At 37.9% G+C, this 15,778-nt stretch overlaps 1 protein-coding gene across 3 annotated transcripts in view; it reads right to left on the bottom strand.

Moving 5' to 3' along the window:
- bmpr1bb (bone morphogenetic protein receptor, type IBb) overlaps window positions 1-14,069 on the bottom strand; it is a 151,434-nt gene extending 137,365 nt beyond the window's left edge. For 2 of the 3 annotated variants that reach the window (XM_063013958.1, XM_063013960.1), the window contains exons 1-2: window positions 13,790-13,838; window positions 12,541-12,630 (exon numbers count right to left, since the gene is read on the bottom strand). The gene's annotated coding sequence lies outside the window, so the exon portion shown is untranslated. Of the gene's footprint in view, window positions 1-12,540; window positions 12,631-13,789; window positions 13,839-13,948 lie in introns of those variants that run through there. The other variant, XM_063013959.1, reaches the window with a different exon arrangement.
- Window positions 14,070-15,778: the final 1,709 nt, after the last annotated feature.

Raw genomic sequence — 15,778 nt, 5'->3', positions numbered from 1 at the left:
ATTATCAAAGAAAAGGGAGAGCCTGAAGAAGAGGGGAGGCTAACTAAAAGTGGAACAAGATGACCCCCTTCCCCCTTTACGATTTGCACTGATGTGCGGGTCTGTATGAATTTGTTCGCCTTCGATACACTACAGTATCTGTGTTATCTTTTAGTCAGCGACAACACAGCTTAGTCTGAATGGTGTAGGAGGAAATACATTAAAACAAATAAATTAGTTACACCACATGAAACACAGTTTTACCCCAAGGTGGATCTGATGGAAACCTGTTTACCCTCTCGAGGTTAAAGACTGCAAGTCGAGACTGCAGTGCCAACAATGCTGCTCCTACTAGATGGGATGGGCACCTGGCGTGTTTGCACCTAAAATGTCCAGAACTTACAACAGACTTTATCACAGACCTGACTGAACAATGAAGAACTCCAATTATTTTCTGCTAGTTACAACTTTCAGTTCAATTTAATTTTGTGTTTGTATGTTTTGTGTAAATCCTATTTATTTAAAGTATTCTCCAGGCCACCCAAAGAGGATGGGTCCCTGCTGAGTCTGGTTCCTCTCAAGGTTTCTTCCTGTAATTTTAAGGGAGTTTTTCCTTGCCACTATCCCTCGGCTTGCTTAATAGGTTTTTTTTTTGTCTGTTAGTCCTGGATTCTGTAAAGTTGCTTTGAGACAATGTTCATTGTAAAAAGCGCTATATAAATAGATTTGACTTGACGTGTAAAGCTTAATACAATAAATAAACAGAATACCGTAAGTATACAGTACACTAATTATACAGAAAAGCAAGAGTACTGTAAGTGTAAGCAGTAGGAATATTGTTTAACATCCAGCTAGTCAATTCTTAAAAAGGTCTAGTGAGCACTTTTTAGATTTCTAAGGCATAGACAAGACATACAGTTATGCTGAGAACAGTTCTTTTGTACTGTAATTTATCTTCGCCTCTTTAAAACAGCATTTTTAAACACCCACTTTTTCTACTGGTTCTACAAAGTGCATTAATCAAAAATGCCTTTTTGGAAGAAAACAAAGCCTTCTGAGAAGTTAGCACGTAACTCCCAGTTCTATAACAAACAGTGACTAATACTTAGCATGTTGACTAACAGAAGCATCATCATGATCTGAGTGTTAGACACTCCAACCCTGATAAAAACTGATGAAATGTGATCAAGTAAATAACCCAAAACAACCTCAGTGGTGCTTGTAAATGTGAAGAGGGAACGACCATCCATGAACTGAGTGGGGGGCTAAGTGTACATCTATCACCATCCTACAATGCCGTGATTGGAGCCCAGAGTAGTAGATTGATACACTAATCAAATGAGAAAGGCACACAAGGCCACTGTAATTAATGGTCATTGTGATTTGCATATGGACCTGATCACCGGATCCATTGTTATGCAATGGGCCGGCTTTGGTCTTGTTCGTTATGCAAAGCTCAGACTGAAGAAGTCACTTGGATGAGTGACGAAACGTATCTCAACAACAAAACCGTGTCCAGATAAACTGATTCAACTTTGTAGATGTTTGTAAACAACAGCAGACAGAGAAGGAAACATAACTGAATTTGCATTTACAATTACTGCATTGAGCAGTTGCTTTTATCCAAAGTGATTAATAACTGCAAGCAGATGAGGGTTAAGGTCTTGATTAGAGACCCAATGTTCGAAACATGGTGGTGGTGGAGTTTGAACTAGCAACCTTAATAACACCAGGACCTTAAGCGCTAAGCTATCTACATGCACTATGCATACAACTACCTATTTTCATTAATTAATAATTTAATTTATTTACATTTACCAGACACTTTTATACAAAGCGACTAACAGTTCTGTGACAGTATATTGTCTAAGCAACTGAGGGTTAAGGGCCTTGCTCAAGGGCCCAACAGTGACAACCTGGCAGTGGTGTGACTTGAACCAGCGACCTTTGGATTACTAGTCCAGTACCTTAACCACTAGGCTATAACTGCTGTAATTTACTCATTCATCCTGTTTAGGGTCGCAATGGGTCTGATTCATTGGCAGGAAACACCCCGGACAGTCTATCACGGGGCAAACAAACACATATTCACAAACACACACTTAGGGCTGTGTTTAGTAACTTTTTAGTAACAATTGGTCTGACTCCATGTCATTGGACTGTGGAAGGAAACCTATGCAAACAAAGGGAGAACATGTAAACTCCATACTGAAAGGACCCTGATTGTACGGCTGTGGAATCAAACCCAGACCCTCATGCTGTGAGGCGATAGGGCTACCAACCGCACCACTGTGCCCCCACTACCTACTTTGAGTATGAAAACAAATGGTAAACAGGAAAAACACACTGAAAATCCTCATGTGGCAAAAACACAAAAACTGTTTTCAAACGTATTAGTAGGAATTCCTCTCGGATCAACTTAACAGTCTTGTGACGCCATTAATGAGTCTGGTATGTTGACTGGCAAATTCAGTGAATTAAGCCTAGGAACCCTTATCCAATAAAGACCTCCAAACAGTTATTTTCCACCAGTAACTATTCCAAGCACACCGACAATCAACAATTCACAAATGACTCACAGTTGTCAGTGGGAGGAAGAGAAGTAATCTTTTCTAGGCCAACACCTTATTATCATCTTGGAACCTGGCATATAATCCAACCTTTTCTAAACTGAGGCCTCTCAACCTTCAAATGTTTCCAGATGATGGAGTCTTCTGTCTAACAAAACAATCAACCGGTTTGCATTAGACTGCACAAGGGAATGCTGTGCTACTAGCAGTCTTTAGTGAAATATTGCAGCTGTGGCATCTGATGCTGCAGCTGTCTGTTTTACATATCCTACATTGTTCTCTTTTAGGGCTGCACGATTAATAAATTTTTATCAGTATCGTGATATGAGGGCAGTTGTAGCCTAATGGTTAAGGAACTGGACTAGTCATTTAAAGGCCGCGGGTTTTGAGCCCCATCACTGCCAGGTTGTCACTATTGAGCCTTTGAGCAAGGCCCTTAACCCTCAACTGCTTATACAATACATTGGGTGTGTTCGAAAACCTAGGGAACTATCTTGCTGTCTTACTGTCTACACAAGCAGCTGCTCCAGTAGAGAGGATTCTAATAAGTCAATGACTTATAAGGCAGGTTATTCGAACGCACTACTTGGACAGCGATTCCATCGGGTTTCGCGTTTAGCATTTAGCATCTTGCCATTAAAACCAATGGATTAAGGCAGCACAGCACGCTAACATGTCAATATAGCCTCCCTTCATGTACCGATAACGGTTGCATTTCCTGACAAGCCCGAACTTGCAAATAAAAACACTCGGTACAAGTTTATACAAGTTAAAAATCAGTAATATTTTATTTACGTTTGAAAATAACTCCATTCGTTTGTCCGCACCGTCAGCCATGTCTATTTTTCTGTAGTGAAGAGCACCCAACCCGCAATGAATTCTGGGATTGCCTTGATCACTAAGGCAGCGTCGGATGCTCACTCGTTCTTGAGTCAAAATAACATTGAAATGTTAAGATGCCTCAGTAGTGAGGATTTTAAGGCATCTAGGATTTCGAACAGCCTCCTTCTCGGGAGTGCGCACAGGATGACGTAAAATGCTGCCTATGTAGAGAGCTCCCTAGCTTTTTGAGCACACCCACTGTCATAGTACTGTAAGTCGCTTTGGATAAAAGCATCTGCTAAATGCCGAAAGTTGTAGCCTGGACTAATAATCGAAAAGTCGCTGTTTCAAGCCTCACTGCCAGGTTGCCACTGTTGGGCCCCTAAACAACGCTCTTAACCTTCAAATGCTTAGACAATATATACACAGCAGCACTGTTAGTCGCTTTGGATAGAAGCGTCTGCTAAATGCTGAAAATGTAAATGTGAATATGACTTCTTACGATAAACACACCGCAAAATGCCGCAATAACATGCCTAGCACGTCAGAACACGTTAGCTGTTAGCCTGAGAAACAGAATGAGTGCTGTCAGACTAAATGTGGAAAAAAACAAAGAAACAAGGATTTAAGCACATTTGAAAAAAGGAGGCACATATGTAGTTTGGAAGTACTTTGCTTTTAGACTAAATGATTGTTTTGTACAGAGCAAGCCAAACCGTTGTGGCTGCTTTTACAGGCAGTTCCACATATTAAACAATGATCCTTTACTTGAAGGACATACTTTAATATGCCTATTACTTTTTCTCTGCAACTATTTGGATATATACATATTTCTCTGTGCACTCTGGGAACCCACAACACCCTCAATGGGAGCTGCTGGACACTTCACTCTCCCAGTACACATATGGCTGCTGGACACCCCTGTACAGTCTAGCACCAGATTCAATATGACCAAAAATCTTCCTGAATTCACTATTTTTTAATGAGAAAGGCATTTTTATGTTGAATTACTATAACAACCACAGCTGCTAAAATATACTGTATAACAGTCTGTTAAGCCTGCTAGAATATCTAACAAGAACATGAAAACAACCCCACAGAAGTAGAACTGTAAACTTTAATGAACTTCTTTGCTAATTACAGTTAAGCTTCATTTCAAAATTCCCTGCTAGGTTTCAGGAAACAATTGGCAAAACTATTCAAATATGGTAAAAATACAATTTGTGACATGAGCTTATTAATATGATGCCAAGTGTCCTCTCAAGGCAGAAAATTAAATAAATCCTGATTTGAAAAAACAAGTTAGGAAAACTGAGTCCTTGAGGACCTGGCCAAGTCACTGACTACATGTATTCAAAAATACAAGGGCAGCAAAGAGGCTTATCTAAATAAATATGTTTCAGTGTAGTGAACTGACAGGTTTCCTTCCTAATGTGCCATGAAAATTCTTCTCATCTTTGATTCCAATAACTTTTTTCAGTTTTTATGATAGAGGGGGCAGCTTCTATAGATGAGGCTAAGAACTATTTAAAACAAGTTCTGATTTGTTTGACAAAATTGATTTCTGAATAATCAAAAGCTAGCTGTCATGTGCCTTTGAGTGTGTGATGTTAAGAGCTATAAGAAGACTGATAAAGACACACAATGTGCAATGTTTCAATTAAAGAAAATGCTGATTGTTGTGCTGGTAATAACTTGTTATATGGATATTCTGAACATAAACGCAGGATGTGGAACACATGGTCACTGACAAACCCACAAAAAAATGGTTCCTTTCATGCAACATCTGCCATTTATTTTACCATTTTTTCCCAATTAGTGGAGACTGATTAGAGCAGCAGTTATGACAAATCTGCCTCTTATAGACACACAGCCATTCGTGTGTCTGTGCAAGCGCCCCGCCAGCTGATAGTAGAGCTTAGATTTGAACTCGAGAGATTGAGATCTCAGCATTGGTGGGCTTATGTATTTTCACTTGATTGTCTTTGACTGACAGGCAAGTAAAGATGCCTTATTATCTTTATTGGTTAAATGTCCATGGTCAATATTATTTGTTTATTAGCCAGTTAACAGTGCCTGGGGTAGAAAGAGAACACAAATTTTTATTGTGGTAATAATTTCTGACCCAAACGTTAAACATTGTTGTACCCAGTGGGTTCCCAAAGTTCCCAAGTCTCAGCTCATTTTTGTGTTTTGCATTGTCTGTATTTATTTTTGACATTTACCTCTGTAAGTGGTTGTGACTTATATGACTTCAGTCGCATGACCTAAAGAGCCCATCATCACACTGTTCCAAACAAACTAATCTAGCTATACATCATAGTGTAAAAATAAAGCATTTAAATTGCATGCCTCATTTGTTATTCACCTAATGGAAGCTCCAACCGCTTTTCCAGCACATAAAGTGCTCTGTTACTGGCACATGGTGTAAGACATTGAGCTAATACTTCGAACAGCACCCTTTATAAAAGCAGAAGATGAACAGACATAGATACACGTCACAAACACCCCCGCACATTGACAGGGTGACATGAACTTTGCTGAACAAAGTTATGAAGCATACTTCTAGTTTGTGCTTGATTGTTTCCCTATGTAAGGTCGGCCGTGCCAGATATCAAAGGCTGAGGTACCATAAATCTCCACTGCCTCGGCGTTCCTCGTGGCAGGAGGCAGAAGCGTTTAGTCTGTGGAGTGACACACTTAGGAGGCAATTCATTTGGGTAAGGACATAAAAAATTGCTTAAAAAATTCTCTGGTCTTGATTTTTCTTATTAGAAAGAACATTGCTGGACACTCTGCTCATATGCTTTTACTACTTATGACTGGAAGAATTTTTGCATCGATGTGGGAATTTAACAAGCAATACTGATAGTATTTTCTGATTATGCAGACATGCTGTTATAACACATGCAGAATGTGGCTTGGTGCTGTCATGTTAAAATAAGCATGAACCCCGCTAAAAAAGAATGCCCTCACATATGTGCCATAAATCACCACGGTACCATGAGAGACCCTGGCTTTTACTGTTTTTTCACAACCTGAAAATACAGTCTAAGTTTGTATTTGTACTTGTAGTTTGGTTCCCTTAGTCCTGACCAACCAAGAAAAGTATTGTTACATTTTAGTTGTTACATTTTAGTCCATTACACAACATTCACCAGTTCATCAATTCACAAGTTCAATGTCAAACACAGTCATGGACAATTTTTGTATCTTCAATTCACCTCACTTGCATGTCTTTGGACCATGACAGAAACCCACATAGACACGGTAAGAACATGCTCCACACTGAAAGGACCCGTATAGACTTTAGTACATACAGGCAGTATAGACTTTTCCATACTGCAGTACAATGAGAATGTTCACTGTATATGCATTTACATTTTCGACATTTAGCAGTCGCTTTATGTCCAAAGCGACTTTCAATTAACATTGAATACAATTCAATCAATTGAGAGCTAAGAGCCTTGCTCAGGGGCCCAACAGTGGCAACTTGGTTGCAGTGGGGCTTAATCCAGCAGCCTTCTGATTCTTAGTCAAGTACCTTAACCGCTGAGCTACCACTGCCCTATGCTTGCATAATGAATGTGTTCTGTCCCTTTGGGGTTTACACAATCGATTCTTAAGTGTGTTCCACAAACCCTAAATGCGCTCGGTTAGAGTCAGAACAATGCACCATGCTGGACTTAATAAGTGCACTGATCAGGGTGGTATTTTTACCAACTGGAAACACAGCATGAGGTGGTAAAATGGAGTAAAAACAGCAGAATATGTTCCTCTGCTGCACATTTACCTTTATAATAATAATAATAATAATAATTGTTTTCAATGCACTCTGTTCTTTCTCATCTTCTGACATCATGTCATGTATTAGGTTTGTTTAGATGTCCGTGGTTCAGGCCCTGAACAGAATTGCCCCTACCCAGATGTCGAAGGCATCCACCTTGACAATAAAATAGGTTGTGAGCTCTGGCAGTCTATGCACTAGGGCTGACACTAGGTGCTTCTTAAGCTCTTCAAATGCCTCCTGGGCTTCTGGGGTCTATTAAAACCAACCAAAGTTCTTTTATTGAGATTGATCAGTGGTTGCCTTTAAAATGACCCAGCCAGGACAAAGTTCCCTCGACCCATCACCGAGTAGCCTCGACCCACCTGGACCAACACTTTATGGGCTTCACTCAACAACTTTTGATGGTTTCTATAAAACTTTAGCACTGTATATACATATGTATTATAAAGGAAAGTATATTTGCATCCTAGGGAGACTTACAGTAACATCTTGTTTTAAGCTTTTGGAAAACAGTAAACACTATACGTCTTTTGTATATAGATTTCAGCTGCATCGAAATGTATCCAAAATTGTTACATAATCACACAAGTCCCCTTTGTGATTCCCCTTTTTTATATTCAAATATAAACTATAATATCTGTTTATTGCCTAGTGAAGTATTTATCACCCAAATGTATTGTTTCTGCTCTAAGAGTTATGTGGCTAAAACAAGCCATGCAACAGTCCCTGTACCGAAACAGGTATATCTATTCAGGGTTTTTTTCCAAGTCCAGACAACATGGCCGCTGGTGTGCTTTAGCAACATTGGCATCTCTGTGCTCATTAATATGATTTTCTCTCAGCATTTTCTCTCATTGGGCAGGCTGGTTTCCTGCAATTACAAGAACGGAAGCTGAAGGTGAAGGGTCAGCTAATACAGCTAAGCTCAGACCTCCCCCCAGCAGACACAAACATACACACATACATTCACACACAAGCACAAACCCCCCAGAAAGGCCCCGAAAGCCTAGGAGCAGAGGAGGTACAAGGCTGCAGCTGTTGACCTTAAAGCAAAAGCAGAGTCTTTCCACAGGCTGTTTGCATTTAAAGGGTTCCCTACAAACAGCCCGTATAAGTGAGACAGTTCGAGAAAGAGAGAGACAGAGAGACAGAATGGCTCAGACTGAGCCACTGTTTTTGTAGCTGGAAGAGCTAAAAACCCATTGGGAAGATTGAGTAGTTAGACTCATAGATAAATACCCGGCTCTTTATTTCAGGTATGCCTGCAGCTGGAGCCAAGATGGCACTATGAAGGCAGTCTCCACCTCCTTGTTATTCCCTTTTTACACTCTGACCTCTGCAGCTTTCAGGCAGGATGCTCAGGGCTCAGGCTTCTACTTCAGTTGAGGAATTTCAAACAGCTCCCATGCCCCAGCAACATCAGAAGCTTGTTAAACTGACCCAGCAACCCTTGGGGTATGCAGATTTCAGGAGTCAAGGGACAAGGCAGGGCAGATCTTTTTACTTTTGAGCACAAACAAAAGGAACTCTGTTAAGGACCTACAATACCTACATTAAACATTAGCAAGTGTTGTGTTGAAGCAAGCGAGAATGATGACAGATTGCTTTCAGGAGATTTAAGATAAAAAACATGCTAATAAAAGCTACAATATAAGATTTGAAGTAAGGTTAGGCCTTGCTTACGATATTTCTACTCACACAAAAGCCTTACAGCTAGTGACCAGATGTATTGTACGAGCGATATTAGAAAGGAGATATTTTATTCAAAATTTAAATTTCCAGTTCTATCTTACGAGTGACAATTAGCCTGTTGAGGATGCAATACGCCTGCCCAGACGTATACCCGAGAGCAGTGTGCGTCATTCATTCACTGTCTGTTTTAACACCAATCCGTCCTATTAAAGGTCACAATGGGTACAATTCACCAGGTGAAAAGCAGGAAACACCCTGGACAGGTTGTCAGTCCATCACAGGGCACTGTACTAAGTACTCATTTGGAATGCTATTCAGTACAGTAGTTTGCCATTGAGTTTGCTGTATCTGCTTTCACACACTAAGCCAAGCAGTTAAACTTAAGCTCCTTCCACAACTATTTACACATCCTTACTAACCATTTAGTGTAGAGGTAAGTGGAGATTTCAGACTGTTATGATTTGAAAAGGGAGTCATGTGTGCTGTTGACCTTATAGTTTGTCTTTCATTTTCTACCACCTATTTGTGTCATTTAAAATGATTGTTTGATACCGTGATACCTTAAAACTGCTGTATTTTTGACAATGTAACACTCCCTTGATGTCAAGCATCACCAAAAACAATAGTTGATGTGGTTTATCTTCATAAGAGAACCACAAAAAACTTGTAGCAGTAGTAAAACCAAAGTAATGCTAATCTAATACAGTATGACTCAACCACATAGTATATAAATACAAAACACTCTTTGAACTCCAGTTTGTTGCTATTAGAAATCCTTGCATGGTCCAGCATGGTCTATAATAAACTGTAAAACAGATCGTGGCACAGTGTCATCGTGTTTTTTGCTATAATTAATTATAAGCAGTAAAACAGCATCTTTGAAAACCATCCAATGGGGCTTAAATCAAACACAAATTTTAGCCAGACCACACAGATCTACTGGAAAAGTGCTGAGACACATTTCTCACACCGCGAGAACGCCACCCAAGACACGCGCTCTGACCCACAATGAACGCTCTCATTAGCGGCCAGTATAACGACGCCCTGCAGAAATGCTGCACTGGAAGTGCTGATCCCTTACATCCTCACGGGTGTCCATTCTAATAAACAGTGGATAGATAGATAGATAGATAGATAGATAGATAGATAGATAGATAGATAGATAGATAGATAGATAGATAGATAGATAGATAGATAGATAGATAGATAGATAGATAGATAGATAGATAGATAGATAGATAGATAGATAGAATAAAATAAAATTTTATGCATTGCAGCTAGGATTCAACTTAAAATGTGATTATTGCTTACACTGTTAAATAGCAAATTCATTTGTTATGAGATTGCACTTAAAAATTCTATCCTGTCTGCTTTGCTTTTCTGTGTTTTAAAGACTATATTACTAACATTGCATATGTCACGTACAGTACTCACAAAGTGGTAGCAAATTCTTTTCCCCAGCATGTTTAGGTTAGGTCAATATTCCATGACAGGTCAAGTGCAGCTTTTTATTACAAACTCTAATCATGAAGGGCAGTATGGATTTATATTTTTCCTTTGCTGTGCGTTCTTATCTTTCTCACATGGAAATTACATAAAGCAGCTCTCCGGGTATCTGATATAAAATAAGCAACATTGTCATGGTGGTAGATACATCTCTATTATTAGTGGGTATTTATCATCAGCCACTCCAATTAGATGCTGCCAAATGATTTGTTATGGCTGTGAAGGAGATACAGCCCTAGACATTGCCCTAAATAAGGAATCCTTTTCAAATAGGACAATTCTCAAAGATAAAACTGATAAATACTTGGCATCAAAATTAAGTCACCCTCAATCACTACTACTATTATAACAATTAAACATGACTTGTATGACTGCATAATACACAAAAACAACTTTGTAGTATGATAAACTTCATGACTAGGGCTCTAAAACAAAAGTACAGCCAAAGATCAAAATGATTCAGTAGCAGCAGGATTTAATTAAAGGTCACATCTATCTTATAGCAATAAGGGCAAGGAAATCCTAAAAACCCTTTGAATCTCAAGAGCTTTATCACATCTTCAAAAGTGTACCAGTCCAATCACCCAGAATTACTTCAAAATAACCTTTGTTTATAACACAATCCGGAATATATTAGATGTATAGTGCAAAAGTAGTTACATAGCACATAAAACATCCCTGAAACGCACTCTCATCTAAATATGTGGTCATACCGTGTGCTTACATGCAGCTGGTTTTGGTTACCGCACTAAGAGGGAGATTGAGAAGGTCTGAACCTTGTCCGTTTGTTTGTGCTGAACTGGGATGGACAGAATGGATCTTGTTCAAAAGTGAACAGCAGACGGTCCAGAGGGAGCAAGAACAGCTGGCTGAACTGCTTTCGCATTCCCTGAACTTAACTAACCAACAAGGAAAGGCAGTAAGAAAAGGTAGAGAAAAGAGGCAGTAAGGAAAGGTACTAAGGAGGAAAAACAGAGGCAGCCGAGACAGACAACAAGAGTAAAGAGAGCAAATACGGAATCACAACAAGAAATGCAACAATAGGAAAAGTACGGGAACGCTAAGAAAAAAAAGCACTTAAGAGAAACACCAAAGAAAGGTGCAAAGAGTTAAAACAGGGGGAAAATAAAACATAAACATCAGGCTTTCGGGGAAACCAGAAGAATTCAGGAGTAGCAATAATAAAAATCAGCATTGCCTTGACCATTAATGCTATGTTAATGGTTGTCAATTAAGTGATACACAAAATTAGGGTTACATCTTTTATACACATATCTTACCTTGTAAACCAACTAGTGCATTACAAAAATATTTAAGGTACATACTAAGACATAAAGAGCCAAGAGAGCAGATTGATCTGTATATTTCTAACAAATGAAATACCTTAATAAAACTGTGCCTTGTTTTAACAAGTAAGGAGCAAGTGTAGAAGTCTAGTGTAGAAACAGCAGATTAACTTCATTAGAAACTTAGAAATAAGAGGGTAAAATATGAGTGAGTTTAAGTGAGATGAATGAACTGTGCAAACTGTAATAGTCAAACATTTCTTCAACAATTACTCAACAATTACTTGATTATCATATACTCACAGAGCACTTTATTAGGTACACTCATCTAGTTCATACATTCATTGATCATTTTATCAATTAAATTTTAAGCTCGGTGTCAATGCCGGGGGCAGAATCTTGCTCCAAACAAAAATTATAAAGCTGACAGCATCCATTGAGCAGAAAGTGTCAAATGATAAAAGACAAAAGGAAGATTAACACACGTCGTGTGTGAAAAAAAAGTAAAGAGCTCTAGTTTTTAACTGAACACATAACACAAATGTTAATAGGGTGTGTGTTGCTAATATAAAAGCCAGTACATTTAAACATTATCTAAAAAATCCCAAACACGCTTTTGCACCTTGTACACACATAACAAAACAAAACACACAATGCCACGAATCCACCACCTAAACATCTTCTGGTCAGTGGGGGTTCATTTCAATTCATAAATGGGGTATAAAGATGTTACAGAGTGTACAGAGTATACCCATCAAATCTATCTTTATGGTAGGTGCAGCCTATACAGTTAATGAATGTAGCAGTTATATGTGCCTATTAAAGTGCTTGATGAGTATATTTTGCTGTTATTAACTGCATAATTTATCTTCTCAATCAAAAAGGAGGTGCGTACCTTAGTTTACACAATGCCACATCTAAGGATGAAGCCAAAAGCCTGATTGAGTTATGGAAGACTTGGCTAGGGCAGCAAGCTGCAGGGCATCTAAAGGAGCAAGCACAATAACCCTTTAGTCAAGGTGAACTCATCTCGTATTAGGAAAGCAGACAGAGGTGGATAATAATTAGGGGCTGTAAAAACAGGCATATAAATTATATAATGTTGGTTATATAGTATAGATTTTGGACAATGTAATACACAGTAATATTGATATTATAACATATAACATAAGCATTTTAGGACAACTACAAGTACTGCTAATAATTCTAAGAGTTAATAAGAAATCAGAGCATATTTTAAAGCTTGATTTATCAGTTAAAAGACAGTACATGAAATATAGTCCAGTTCATCCACTGCCAGATGCCAGATACAGACACAATGAAGTAATTAGTTTATTTTGTTCATATTTTTTTTCTTTTTTTCCCTTGTGAGTGTAATGAAAAGCAATTACATTTTAAAGCACTGACATTTTCACAGCCTTTTCTTATACAAAAAAAAAAAAAACAACAACAAATCTTACTGTTATTTAAGTGGTTACACAACTTCACATCTCCTGGGTGATAAACATTATTGTACTATTTAAAAGCAATATTGAGCCACTTTAAAAATACTAAAACAAATAACCTAACATGATAACAGTCACACTGGCGATGTATTTATTTAATAACACCTCTGTTTTGATGACACTTAGAACATCTGAGTAGAATCGGTTTGGACAGATATTGTATATTGTGATATGATGTTTTTGGACATATCGCTCACCTCTATACCTAGCGTACGTATCCTGTCTATTTATAGTACGGCTGTCTATCGAGGAACAAAATATTTACAATTTCTGACAAAATATATGAATTATATAATACATTTCAACTAAACACGTACATTTATAATACCAAAATAAGAAAGTAATAAGAAAGTACGACGTGTGGTGTTAGTTTATGTTAACGTTAAGTTACCTCACAGACCCTTCTAGAAGAACCTATATTTAATTCATTTTCACACTTCTTTCCGAAGTTTAACTTCTTATTTAAGTAAATTTTGACAAAACAGTTCACCTCTCAAGATTAAATATAAGAAAAACAATATAAAATAATCAAAATAAAGAGAAAAGTCGAAGAGAAAACAAGCTTCTTTCCGAGTGGTCCCGTTCAAGTCTCGAGCTACGCTGCGCGCGCCTGTCACATTTAAATGAACTGGTACTCACCTCAGCACGCGCCGCTTCAACGGTTTTTCTCCTCAGTACTCAGCGCTGATTCCACATTACACCACAGTACAAAACTTTACCTTCATTACACACAGTATTACTCCAGATTTACACGTTCTATTCTCACCGTTACAGCAGTGATTAAAGTACCGGACTCACTTCAGTCTTAAAGCAGCTCCTCCAAACTCAAGAAGTCTGAGTTTAGTCTCAGTAACAGGACTGTAGTGCAGTGAGCGTGTAGGGCTCCTTCCATCGACGCTCAGGAGAAGTACAACCACTGTTCAGGGTAACAGGCTCAAAACTCACTTTCTATCTCTTACCCTCAGGCAACAGCTCCACAGTTCATAAATACATTTCTACATTTAAAAAATAATGTAGAAATATGAGGAGAGCACAATTAAAACTTAATTGTTGTAAAAACTGGATCAAGTTTAATGTATTATAAACTCTCAAAAACAAGAACCCAGCAAATTTAATTTAATCCTTTTTAATTAATTAGGATGTTAACGTTTTACACGTTGGTTACATTCACGACAGGACAGGTTACACAAGATTCATCAGTTCACAAGTTTAAAACACAGTTAGGGACAATGTATCTCCAATTCACTTCACTTGCATGTCTTTGGACTGTGGGAGGAAACCCAAGCAGACACAGGACCTAGACCAACGTTTTATCAATCGACCCTCATTTTGTCCATGATTTTTACCGCGACCCAGTCAGCACATCAAAACATCAAAATCATCAAAACAAAACACAAAACGAAATATACATAATTAATAAAAATTGTGGCAATCTGGTCCCACTGTGGTTTACAAGGTGTTATGTAAAGCCTTCACAAGGGGGCATTTGTGTACAAGTTCATTTGTTTTCTATGCGCCTGTTAAAATACTATTTTTCTCTGCTACCCATTTTTTTTTGAAAAACCCTGACCTAGACCATCCCACCTGGAAATCTTGCTGTGAGGCGACAGTGCTACCCACTGTGGATAACACAATTTGCTGCTGAAGTTCACTTTTTAACCACTAGAGTCAACATTCTACCCCACACATTGAAAAACAGATAAAAGCCTTACCTGATTTTAATATTTGCTGAATTAAATTACATTGTAATTACATTGAAATGACATTTTATTTAAATTAAAAATGAGCTTAAAAAAACAGAATATAAAGTAGAAAAAAACTTAATAATAAGTGCTCAGGTGGTGGAGTGATCTGTTATGGCTGGCGCCCTGTCCAGTGAATTCTTGCTTGAGGAGTGTTTAATAATGGAACTGGATCTGCTGCAACCCTAACTAAGATAATATGAAATTAAAAAAATCCAAAAAACTAAAACATACATATATACACACACATACATATATATATATATATATATACTGTATATATATATATATATATATATATATATATACACACACACACATATACATATATATATATATATATATATATATATACATATATTTATGTGTGTGTATATATGTATGTGTGTGTATATATATATATTTACACATATATATGTATGTATATATATATATATATATAAATATATATATATATACAGTGCCTTGCAAAAGTATTCAGCCCCCTTGAACTTTTCAACCTTTTGCCACATTTCAGGCTTTAAACATAAAGATATGAAATTGTAATTTTTTGTGAAGAATCAATAACAAGTGCGACACAATTGTGAAGTGGAATGAAATTTATTGGATATTTTAAACTTTTTTTAGAAATAAAAACCTGAAAAGTGGGGCGTGCAATATTATTCAGCCCCTTTACTTTCAGTGCAGCAAACTCACTCCAGAAGTTCAGTGAGGATCTCTGAATGATCCAATGTTGACCTAAATGACTGATGGTGATAAATAGAATCCACCTGTGTGTAATCAAGTCTCCGTATAAATGCACCTGCTCTGTGATAGTCTCAGAGTTCTGTTTAAAGCGCAGAGAGCATCATGAAGACCAAGGAACACACCAGGCAGGTCCGAGATA

The sequence above is a fragment of the Trichomycterus rosablanca genome, chromosome 18 (genome assembly GCF_030014385.1).
Source record: "Trichomycterus rosablanca isolate fTriRos1 chromosome 18, fTriRos1.hap1, whole genome shotgun sequence".
NCBI classification, from domain to species: Eukaryota; Metazoa; Chordata; class Actinopteri; order Siluriformes; family Trichomycteridae; genus Trichomycterus; species Trichomycterus rosablanca.
The sequence above is the reverse complement of the archived record's forward strand: the minus strand, read 5'-3'. Positions and strand labels throughout refer to the sequence as shown.